The following is a 12,614-nucleotide window of genomic DNA, read 5'->3' on the forward strand; positions in this document are numbered from 1 at the left end:
AGAAAAAAATTGAGAACCACTGTCTTCCTATAAAAAGTTGCACATTTACCCCAGTCTATCCACAAAAAAAAGTCTGGACAAATTTCCATAGAGGGACATTCTACAAAATATTAAATCAGTATTCCTCAAACTATCAAGGTCATGAAAAACAAGACAAATCTGAGAAATTGTCACAGCCAAGAAGAACCTAAGGAGACCTGACAAGTGTGATGTGGTGTCCTAGTTGGGATCCTGGAAAAAGAATGGACATTAGGTTACAACTAAGAGAATCTGAATAAATTCTGGGCTTTATTATGAACATGTATCAATATCAGTTTATTAATTATAACAAATATTAATATATCAGACTAATGTAAGATACTAGTAATGGGGCAACTGGGTACGTGCATTGCAGTCTCTGTGCTATGTTCTTTTCTGTAAATGTAAAACTGTTCTAAAAATAAAGCCTATGCAAATTTTTTTTTAAGTTTTACCTATCAGGGATCTAGCGCTTAAAGTTGTCCCATGGTCATAAGTGCTTTGAATTTATATATTGCCTTGGTCTATCAAAACACTGTTCCATACATTATCTACAAAGTCCCTGGGTTTCAAATGCCAACGCAGTTACTCAAAAATAGTTATGTGGGCCCTAGTTGTGGTTTCCCATTTTGAATTCTGTGGTGCTTTAGTGTGGTTTGGGAAGATATTCCTGGTGGGAGACCAGGCGTGGTGACTCACACCTGTAATCCCAACAGTTTGGGAGGCCAAGGTGAGCAGATCACGAGGTCAGGAGTTCAAGACCAACCTGACCAACACGGTGAAACCCCATCTCTACTAAAAATACAAAAATTAGCTGGGTGCGGTGGCACGCACCTGTAATCCCAGCTACTCAGGAGGCTGAGGCAGGAGAATCGCTGAACCTGGGAGGCAGAGGTTGCAGTGAGCCGAGATCCCGCCACTGCACTCCAGCCTGGGTGACAGATCAAGACTCCATCTCGAAAAAAAAAAAAATTACTCCTGGTGGGGTAAATAGCATATTGTTTAATAATGATTAAATCTAGAAAATTATGTCATTCTGTGTGTGTGTGTGTGTGTGTGTGTGTGTGTGTGTATCTGTTATTAGCCTGAGGGGTTGGCTAAATTTAAAAGTAAAATGCATTCATCCATCCATTCATTTGTCATTATTGTCCACTATAAATATATGATAGTTGCTAAGCACACAGGGATCAAAGACACATTCTCTGTCCTCCAAGGGCTCCCATTCTGTAAAAGAGATAGACGATTAAATATGAAATTGCAACCTAATATACTCAGTACCGTGGTGGAGAAAAACACAAAGAGCTGCAGCTGCATGGAGGAGGGACACCTAACCCAGACTGGGGCTAATCACTGCGTGTTTCGTCCTAAAGGACGTCCTAAAGGATGAAACATTGAAAGAACTTCTGTGTCCTTCATCACCCCCATTTATGAAATATGAAAAATTTTACCTTTCAAGAAACATAAGAAAATGTTACTCCCAACTCAAGTAGATTTTTCTATTGATTTATTTAATGTTAGGTGTTTGGTTTTTCACATTATAAGAGGCAAACAAAATCACCAAGGTAGTACTTATCAATAAATAAGGTTGAGATCTGTATCTTCAAAGGGGATTGAATGACAGACAGTGGAAAAAACCCTACTATATCAACAACCACAGATATTTATTAAGCACTGAAGGCAGTCTGTTTAGCAATATTATAAGTATAAAGAAAAAGTTGATAAACACTGTAATGGAAAATTCTGGGCATGTTCTAATAAATTTTTTTCCATTCTTATTTTGGGGGTGATTCATCCCTGTTTCTGATTGATGGTAATCAACAGTCACTCCTTATGATCAATAAACAATTTTTTTTTTTGAGACAGAGTCTCACAGTAACACCCAGGCTAGAGTGCAGTGGCACAATCTCGGCTCACTGCAACCTCCACCTTCTGGGTTCAAGTGATTCTCCTGCCTCAGCCTCCCAAGTAGCTGGGATTACAGGCATGTACCACCACACCTGGCTAATTTTTGTATTTCTAGTAGAGACAGGGTTTTGCCATGTTGGCGAGGCAGGTCTCGAACTCTTGACCTCAGGTGATCCACCTGCCTCAGCCTCCCAAAGTGCTGGGATTACAGGCATCAGCCACTGCTCCGGGCCAATATTTTTAAAATTCAAAGAATCTCTTTCAAATTGAATCAAATGATGAATAATTCTTTTTTTCTTTTCTTTTCTTTTCTTTTTTTTTATTTTAGAGACAAGGTCTTGCTCTGTTGCTCAGGCTGGAGTGCAGTGGTGCAATCCTCCCACTTCAGTCTCCAGAGTAGCTGGAACTACAGGCTCGTACCACCATGCTCAGCTATTATTTTTTTATTTTTTTGTAGAGACGGGGGTCTCCCTATGTTGCCCAGGCTGGTCTTGAACTACTGGCCTCAAGCGATCCTCCTGCCTCAGCCTCAAAAATTGCTGCGATTATACCCATAAGCCACTGTGTCCAGCCAAGTAATTCTTTTGTGACTTGAAAATTGCAACACTAAATATATATGTAATAACTTCAGATATTGTGCATTGTCTTTAATATCCTCATATATGTCTTATAAAGCTTTTTACCCATGGATAACTAATTTATGGCCTAATAAATCTATAGATTTAATTAAACTGTGAGTCTTATCTCTTCATTTTATTGCCTCACAGATTTATTCCTTTATAGGTTCTAATTAAGAAATTAAACCAAAAGGAATTCAAAATTTTAACTTTATTTTCTAATTTGCACAAAAGCTGTAAAATACCACTAAATATTAATATATTTCTTCATAATATAGGAGATAGAGTTCAGAATTCCCAACTATCTTTTGCTTACGTACTTAAAAATCATCATTAATATATAGTCAGCCCTATTATTCAGGAGTAGTTATGAGAAAGAAGTTTGTATTCCCATATGTTTGAGGAAGAATAGGTTTAAAGATATTTTAATGAGTGTATTGAAAAGGACAACTTTATCATGTAGTAACAAAGATAAGCTGGATTCATAGGATTTTATGGAAGTCTGTTTCAGGTAAGACACTGTGCTGGATGTCATGGAGAAAATGAAGGCCATGGCAGATCACTTGAATTCAGGAATTGAAGACCAGCCTGGCCAACATGGTGAAACCTCATCTCTACTAAAAATACAAAAATTAACCGGGCGTGGTGGGGGAGGTGGATGTTGCAGTGAGCCGAGTTTGCACCACTGCACTCCAGCCTGGGCGACAGAGTGAGACTCCGTCTCAAAAACACACACACACACACACACACACACACACACACAAAAGAAAAGAAGAAAGGAAATGAAAGGAAAGGAAAGAAAAGGAAAAGAAAGGAAAGGGAGGGAAAGAAAGAAGGAAAAAAAGAAGCAAGAAAGCGAAAGAAATAAAGAAAAGAAAGCAAGGAAGCGAAAGAAAGAAAAGAGCAAGAAAGCGAAAGAGAAAGAAAAAGAAAAGAAGGAAAGAAAGAAAGGGAAAGGGGAAGGGAGGGAGGGGAGGAGAAGGAAGGAAGTAAAAAGAAAACAAAAGGCAAAAATCATTCCTGCTTTTTCTTTTTTTTTTTTTTTTTTTTTTGTGTGTTGAGATGGAGATTACAGGCGTGAGCCACCGCACCCAGCACTTTTGGGAGGCCGAGGCGGGCGGATCACGAGGTCGGGAGATGGAGACCGTCCTGGCTAACACGGTGAAACCCCGTCTCTACTGAAAATACAAAAAAAAAAAAAAAAAAAGTTAGCCGGGCTCGGTGGTGGGCACCTGCAGTCCCAGCTACTCGGGAGACTGAGGCAGGAGAATGGCATGAACCCGGGAGGCGCAGCTTGCAGTAAGCCGAGATCGCACCACTGCACTCCAGCCTGGGCGGCAGAGCGAAACTGCGTCTCAAAAAAAAAAGAAAGAAAGAAAGTGATTAGTAAAACAGCAAAGGGTTAAGCATGAGGTACACAGGGAACTCTGAAGAGCCAAGATTTTCAGAGGACTTAGAGAAAGGCACATCCTATCAAGAACAAATGCAGAATGGCAGCACAGACTTGTAGAAAAGATGTCAGGAAGATGAAAGCCTAGGATGAGCTGGGCCTTGCCAAAATAAGTTAAGGACAACTAAAAGGACGCTTTAATCTATATTTAGAAAGAGAAGAAAGAACAAGAGAGGTGTAGGCATGATGCTTGGGGCAGATGGTGTGATACTGACAGATGACAAAGCAAAATTGCTCCATTTCTATTTTGTTTTCATGTCTCTTATCATTGGACGTCTTTGAGCTAGAAAATACTCTCTACCAAAAAAGATGGACATGTGACTGAGTATTGATTTGACCCATTTATTTGTAGCAGGATTAGGCAGACTAGAAAAGTTCTCTATTTGAAATTAGACAAGGCCGGGCACAGTGGCTCACACCTGTAATCCTAGCACTTTGGGAGGGCAAGGCGGGCGGATCACCTGAGGTCAGGAGTTCAAGACCAGTTTGGCCAACATGGTGAAACTCCATCTCTACTAAAAATACAAAAATTAGCCGAGCGTGGTGGTAAACGCCTGTAATCCCAGCTACTCAGGAGGCAGAGGCAGGAGAATCGCTTCAACCTGGGACGTGGAAGTTGCAGTGAGCCAAGGTCACGCCACTGCACTCCAGCCTGGGTGACAGAGCAAGACTCTGTCTAAAAAAAAAAAAAAATTAGACCAATTTCTTGAATGAGGCCAAAGGGAAGTATCAAATTATGGGAGAAGTGGAGACAGGTGGGGCTGGAGAATCAGACCCAGGGGCAGGTGCATGGAGAAGGGTAAGTCTGTCACAAAAAGGAAAAAAAAAAAAACAACCATTGTCCAAAGGAAATGGTAAAACCAGATGACAATGCAGAAAAAGCTGTGTTGGCAATGGGATCAGAGACAATATAATAGAGAATGGAAAATAGAGCTAGTATTCTGTGCCAGGAACTCTCCAAGCTGCTTAGTATATATTGTCTCATTTAATCCTTACAACAATCTTCATGCAAGTGGTATTATGATCCCTGGTTTCTCTAGTGTGGAAAACAAGACTTCATTTGCCTAACGTTATTCAGCTAGTAAGAGGAGCTGGTGAGATTTGACCCCAGGTCTGGGTGACTTCACAGTCTATATTTTTCCTCTATATGCTGAAGAGGGCACAGTGATGTGGAATCCAAGGGACAATAAATTCAAGAATCTGAGGTGCCCACTGGGATCAAGGAAGTCTGTTAGCAGGAATGAGAGTCCCCATCATGGGGCTAGAAGTTAGGGGTAGGATGACCTTTCCTGGGCAAGAAGACACAAGGACAAATGGACACAAGGAAAGTTTTGGAGGTGATAGATATGTCTATTACCGTGATTGTGGTGATGGTTTCATGGGAATATGCATATGTCCAAACTCATTACCTTGTCCAACTCATTCCATGCAGTTTATTGTGTATCAGTTATACCTCAGTACCGCTGGTTTTTTTTATTTAAGAAAAGAACAAAGTTAGGTACTAGGTGTAAATTGTCTTGTACATATCAAAACAATGACCTACTCACAGAGATTAGGACAGAAGGTCAGGAATTAGTAGTACAATTCTAGGAAGGGTGATTTTATGCTGAGCTGCTTAAATACTTCCTGTAAAGATCCATGAAACACGGGAGAATGGTAAAAAGAAACCCCAGGATGAGATCTGAGCAGAGACCTAGAGAATAATCTCTCAGATTGAGAGGACAGAAGGCTCCAAAAGGAGGGTCTCCAGGGATTAAAAAAATAATGAAACAGGCAGAGTGTGGTGGCTCATGTCTGTAATCCCAGTGCTTTGGAAGCCAAGGCAGAAGGACTGCTTGAGCCCAGGAGTTCGAGGCTACAGTGAGCCATGTTCACGCCACTGTACTCCAATCTGAGCAACAGAGCAAAAACTCCATCTCAAAATAATGATGATGATGCTGATACTGATAAATTGTTTGAAATAGTCTTAACATTAGAAAAAATAACTAATAACAGTATGACAGATATATAGGAGCATTTGGGGGAATATTAACGAAGAAGCCCTTAGAAAAAAATAAGCAAATTTTAAAAAGTTAATTTTAACTTTAGGAAAAATTACAGTTGTAAGAGAAAGGAAACAATCACAGCACACTATGGGTTCTGTTAGTGAATCCCATTTAAAATCTGGCTGTTAATTCAAACCACACACACAAAAAATGTAATATAACTATACCAAGAAGGATGGAAAAAGAGGGCATGAAAGAGTGAAATCTTCAATAACAGTCACTGGAAGTCAGTAGGTAATGTCCAAGACTGAGACATTGAGAAAGAGCCATATAAATAGTTCATCAAGAAATATGGAGTTAAATAACAAGAAAGTGGCTAAAGGAGTTCAAAGTAGGTGCCACTGGGGAGTCAGTCTGGGTGGCAGTGGGGTGGGGAGGCTGGGCAAGGGTGCAGTGTGCAAGCAGAGACTGCTTTTTTCATTATAAGCCATTTTGTACTATTGAATTTATTAATTATATCCTTCTATTATTACGGTTAAATTGCTATTTTTAAAAAAGCATATGGAATTTAAGTGATTTAAAAAAAGAGAAACCACACCAAAAGTAATTGTGAGTCTTCTCAAGAAAGCCTCAGAGGGCTGGGCGCAGTGGCTCACACCCGTAATCCCAGCACTTTGGGAGGCTGAGGTGGGAGGATCACTTGAGCCCAGGAGTTCAAGACAAGCCAGGGGAACATAGCGAGATGCCTGTCTCTACAAAAAATTAAAAAATTAGCTGGATGTGGTGAAGTGTGCCTGTGGTCCCAGCTACCTGGGAGGCTGAGGCAGGAGGATCGCTTTAGCCCGGAAGGTTGAGGCTGCAGCAAGCCGTGTTCACGCCACTGCACTCCAGCCTGGGCAACAGAATGAGGCCCTGTCTCAAAAAAAAAAAAGAAAAGAAAGCCTCAGAGAAACATCAAGCTCCAGCCAATGCACTTAAAGGCAAATGGTGAGCCACAGGGCAAGCACCAGGGTAGCTCACTAAATAGCTCTTCTAGAACCACCCACAACAAATGTGCTTCCCCTCTGTGCCTCGGAAACAGAGCTTCTATAGCTGCAGTGGGCTCTGTCCAGGGCCAGTTCTGAAGCCACTGGTCTTGTTCTTGGGCTTATTCAAACCCAGATTGTTAAGCCCCACCCCAAGAGTTCCAGGAGGGCCCGGAGAGGCAGAGAATTCACATTGCTAAGTTCCCAGGTTATGCTGATGCCACTGGTCTGGGATCACACTGAAAACACTGGTCTAGGCGGAGGCTAGAACTGCTCTCTACAGAAAGTGGGTAACGTGTCTGAGGGGGGCTCCTAAGGGTGCTGAGAGCTGGAAGAGAAATACAGCAAGGCTTAAGGTAACTCCAGGGCTCCATGACAGACACCAAGTAGATGAAGAAGGAAGAGAAGAAAGGAGGAGTAAAAGACAAGGATAGAAATAGACTAAGGTTCTATTCTCCCAGAATAAATCCCTTCTTACTTTGATAATTGAGGAGTTCCCCAACCCGCTGGCCAGCTGCCCAGGTAGTACACTAGAAAAATGCCTGTAAATGCTCTTCACCCACTTTCCTAAATCCCACAATCAGAGCTCCCATTCAGGGAAGAATCATGTTGACAAACTGCAGCAAAAGCCCAACCCAGCTACATACTAATAAGCAGAAACTTACATCATAAACATGAAAGTACAAAAAAAGACATGTGAGGAAAATCAGCGGTATAAAAAAGGACCAACCTGAAAAACAGACACAATAAGAAATAGCTCACCCTGAAAGAAACATGATCCAGGAAAGTAAGAGATGTAATTGTTTTGTTTTGTTTTGTTTTGTTTAATTCTAATGAACAGCCTCAGAGAAACTTAAGCGCAGATTTCAAGCAACAAGAACAAGCTGTTATGAAAGACTTGATCATTCCCCATAAAGTTTGCGGAACCTAAACAACATGACTGCCAAATTTATTTTTTAAAAAGCGAATGAGCTGAATAATGAATAAACAAAGCTAAAGACCAAATTAGTGATTTGGAAAATAAAACCAAGGACATCTTCCAGAATATAATTCAAAAAGGCAAGGAAATGGAAGATATGAGAGAAAAACTGAGACAATAAAAGATGAAGGAAGTCCAACATTTATCTTTTAATTCTACAAAGAAAGAAAACAGAGAAGGGGACTAAAACATCAAAGAAAGATTAGGGGGGAAAAATACCTAAGCTTAAGAATGAAATGAATAGTTTCAGAGTAAAAGGGCCCACTGAATGCCAAGAACAGTGTAATAAGCCCCATAGCTAGGGACATCCTAGTGAAAATTCAGAATCCTAATGATAAAAGTATCTACATGTATGCATATCAAAAGTTTCCAGGAGAAAGCATGTTACCTAGGAGAAAGCATGTTACCTATTTCAGACCTTTACATAGCTAGATGCTTGAATGTCTTTCAAATAGGGCTACTTTAGGCCGTGTTTGAAACAGGTGGCTCACGCCTCTAATCCCAGCACTTTGGAAGGCTGAGGCGGCTGGATCACCTGAGGTCAAGGAGTTTGAGACCACCCTGGCCAACATGGCAAAACCCCATCTCTACTAAAAAATAAAAAAAAAAATACAAAAAATAGCCAGGCATGGTGGCGCCTGCCTGTAATCCCAGCTACTAGGGGGGCTGAAGCAGGGAGGATCACTTGAACCTGGGAGGCACAGGTTGCAGTAAGCCGAGATTGTCCACTGCACTCCAGCCTGGGCAACAGAGCAAGGCTCTGTCTCAAAAAAATAATAATAATATTTTTAAAAATAATAATAATAATAAACAGGGCTACTTTATAAGTTGTAGGGCTCCATGAAAATGAACATGTGGGGCCCCTTGTTCAAAAATTATTAAGTAGTTCAAAATGATAACAGGGCTTTAAACCAAACATGGGGCCCTTCTAAGAATGGGGCCACTTATTTTCTTTTACCCCTTTATTTTTAGGTGATTCTCAGCCACCAATGCCTGTTGTATTTCATGCCACATTCTTTCTTGGAGTGCATAGCTCTCATGCCAATGAAGGCAGCCCTGCTTCCAAATTCTGAGAAGCAAAGACTTTGAAGCTAGAATTCTATACTCAGACAAACTATCCATCAAGGCAAGGGGGTAAAGAGAGACATTTTTGGACTTGTAAGGATTTAGAAAATTTACTTGAAAAATTATTTCGGCAGTTTCCAGAAAAATGAATAAGGACTCCAAGAAAGAATGCGGCAAGAAATACCAGAAGCAGTGGTACCCGAAAATGACCTAGAAATAAAGAAAGATAAGAGGAAAATGGGATCTATTTAGGTATTAATGTTTAAGTGATTTTTCTTTACACTTCTAAGTTTTAATGACATTGGATTACATTTTTCTCTGTAGAACCAGTCATTATTGGTTCAACGGTGAATAATATTTAAATAATTATAATATTGTAATAGCTTTTAAGATTATTTTTATTCTTAGAATCAATCTATAGTCAAATCACAGAAAAGTAGAATTATGGTTACAGAACAGAACGTAAATATTATAAACTTTGATAATGTAAAAAAAAAAGTCTAATAAAGAAATGGGAGGTGAAAGGGAAAAGAAAGAAAAGTATGCAAACTGCTTCATCTACCTTAGGAGAGAGTTAATAGGAACTGCCAGAATTTGATAAACTGAGAAATAAAGATCTTAGTATTTTATTTGAAGTTGTAAAATATACCACAGAAACTAAAGAAGAACCAAAATAATATATCTAATAAAAACTGATTAGGGAAAATGGGTGATTACAGATGCATTAAATTTGCTTCCTTCCTTCCTTCCTTCCTTCCTTCTCTCTTTCTCTCTTTCTTTCTTTTGACAGGGTCTCACTCTGTTGTCCAGACTGGAGTGCAGTAGCATGATCTCAGCTCACTGCAACCTCTGCCTCCCTGGCTCAAGCAATCCTCCCACCTCAGCCTCCCAAGTAACTAGGACCACAGGCATGCACCATCATGCCAGACTAATTTTTTTTTTCTTTTTTTAGACAGAGTCTTGCTCTGTTGCCCAGGCTGGAGTGCAGTGGTGCAATCTCGGCTCACTGTAGCCTCTGCCCCCCAGGTTCCAGTGATTCTCCTGCCTCAGCCTCCTGGGTAGCTGAGATTACAGGTGCACACCACCACGCCTGACTGATTTTTGTATTTTTAGTAGAGACAGGGTTTCATCATGTTGGCCAGGATGGTCTCCAGCTCCTGACCTCAGGTGATCTGCCTGCCTCGGCCTCCCAAAGTGTTGGGATTACAGGTGTGAGCCACTGTGCCTGGCCATCAGACTAATTTTTCTCTTTTTTTCTCTCTTTTTCTTTCTTTTTTTTTTTAGAGTTGAAGTTTTGCCATATTACCCAGGCTGATCTTCAACTCCTGAGCTCAAGTGATCCTCCTCCTTGGCCTCTCAGTGTTGGGATTGCAGGCGTGAGCCACCACACCTGGCCTAAATTCTTCATTTTCATAGCAGGGAATTAATAGACACATTCTGCATTGATAAATCGAGAAAGAAAGGTATATGCAAATTTCAGGTTCTATAATAACCACCAAAAAAATTAAAACAGGAAATCTCGAAAACAGAAACTTCTGGGAAGTGAGACTAAGGGAAGAATTTGGGGAGGGGAGTGTGAGGTTTCTTTTGCATGTTATACCTTTCTGCATCATTTTAATTTTCCTGTGTGCACACATTCTTTCTAAAACTAAAACTAAGTTGAGCAAGAAAGGAAATAAGAGAGAGAGGGATCAGTAGAATACAGTATGATGGGATGAACTTGACTTTATTTCATGGGCTCCTGGTTGCTAAGTTGGCAAATCAAAGGAATTAATCACTACCACATCCTAGGCCCTCTTCTAGGAGCTGGGGGTGTAGCCATAAAGTTTAACAAACAAAACAAAACAAAACAAAAAACAGTTCTCATGGAACTCTCATCCTAGCTCAGAAAGTTGACATCCTAGGTGGTTAAGTCCTAAAGATATTTCAGTTAGGGAAAGGGTCAAAGGAGTGCCCAGGGTGGGGGAATGACATGTTCTAGTCAAAAACTGGGTGACCAGGGAAGGCATCATCAAGAAAGTGACTAAATGAGTAAAGGTAAGAAAGTGATGAAGGAGTGGCCACATGGATATCTGGATTGCAGACAGAATAGCAAGTGCAAGGGTCCTGGGGCAGGAGTGTGCCTGGTGAGTTCCAGGAACAGCAAAGAGGCCAGAGTGGCTGGAATGGAGAAAGCCAAGGAAAGTATTACAAGGAATGACGTCAGCCAGGGAAGGGGATGGGGCAGGTCATGCAGGCTTTTTGGCCTTTTGAAGGACTGTGGTTTTATTCTGAACAAGTTGGCAAGAGATTAGGTTACAAAAAGACTGTGGCTTCCATCTTGCTTTCTCTCTGTTCCTCTTTTGCTTTCTCACTTCGATAGAAGCTGGCAGCGACACTATGAGATGTCCTGTGGAGAGGCCCACATGGCAAGGAAATGAAGGACTCCTGCCAACAGCCAGTGAGAAACTGAGGCCCTCAGTCCAACAACCCGTGAGGAACTGAATCCTGCCAACAACCACGAGTGAGCTTGGATAAGAACCCCACTCCCCATGTCAAACCAATGACAGTCCCAGCAAACATGTGACTGCAGCCTTGCAAGAGCCCCTGAGCTGGAAGACTCAGCTAAGCCATGCCCAGACTCCTGACCCAAGAAACTGTGAGATAATAAATATGTGTGGTTTCAAACCACTAAACTTTGGAGTAATTTGTAATGCAGCAATAGATAACTGTCTTAGTCCGTTTGTGTTGCTACAGAGGAATAACTGAGGCTGGGTAATTTATAAAGAAAAGAGGTTTCTTTGGCTCACGGTTCTACAGGCTGTGCAAGAAGCATGCCTCGTGCTGCTTCCACTCATGGCAGAAGGTGAAGGGGAGCCGTTGTGTGCAGGGATCACATACTGAGAGACGAAGCCGGAAAGAGTGGGTGGGGAGGTGCCAGGCTCTTTTTAAACAACCAGCTCTTGTAGGTACTAATAGAGCAAGAACTCACTCCCCCATCCAGAGAGGGTGTTAATCTATTCCTGAGGGATCCGCCCCAATAACCTAAACCCCTCCAATTAGGCTCCACCTCCAACACCGGCAGTCAAATTTCAACATGACGTTTGGAGGGGACAATCATCCAAACCATGGTGATAGCTAAGACACCACTGACAAAATTTAAAAAATAATCTGTGCTGGGATTAGAAAAAAGTTTAATATATACGGCATTTGTAATTCTATACATCAGCATTAATTATCAAGCAAAATCTTGATGGGCAAGAACTTCCATTTGATTAGGCACCGACGAGAATCAGACCCTCTGTGTACACATGTCCATACCTGATGCTTGAAAGGACTTCCCACAGGTGAGCTTTTGGCTTTGTACATTTAAAAACTTGCTCCTGCTTCATTGTTCACATACTTCATTTCTAATGACTCATTACTAACTCTAATTACAAACTCTTGCCCTCCACTTTCATGTCATGGGTGAATCCCACAGTGGGCAGGAGGGGTCCTGGCTTATAGAGGTGTACCAGAGTTGGCTCGTTCTAGCTCATGAGGGCCCATTGTTAGCTTTTCAGAAATTTTGGGAGGCAGTTGTTAAACATA

Source organism: Pongo pygmaeus, chromosome 6, assembly GCF_028885625.2.
Source record: "Pongo pygmaeus isolate AG05252 chromosome 6, NHGRI_mPonPyg2-v2.0_pri, whole genome shotgun sequence".
NCBI lineage: Eukaryota > Metazoa > Chordata > Mammalia > Primates > Hominidae > Pongo > Pongo pygmaeus.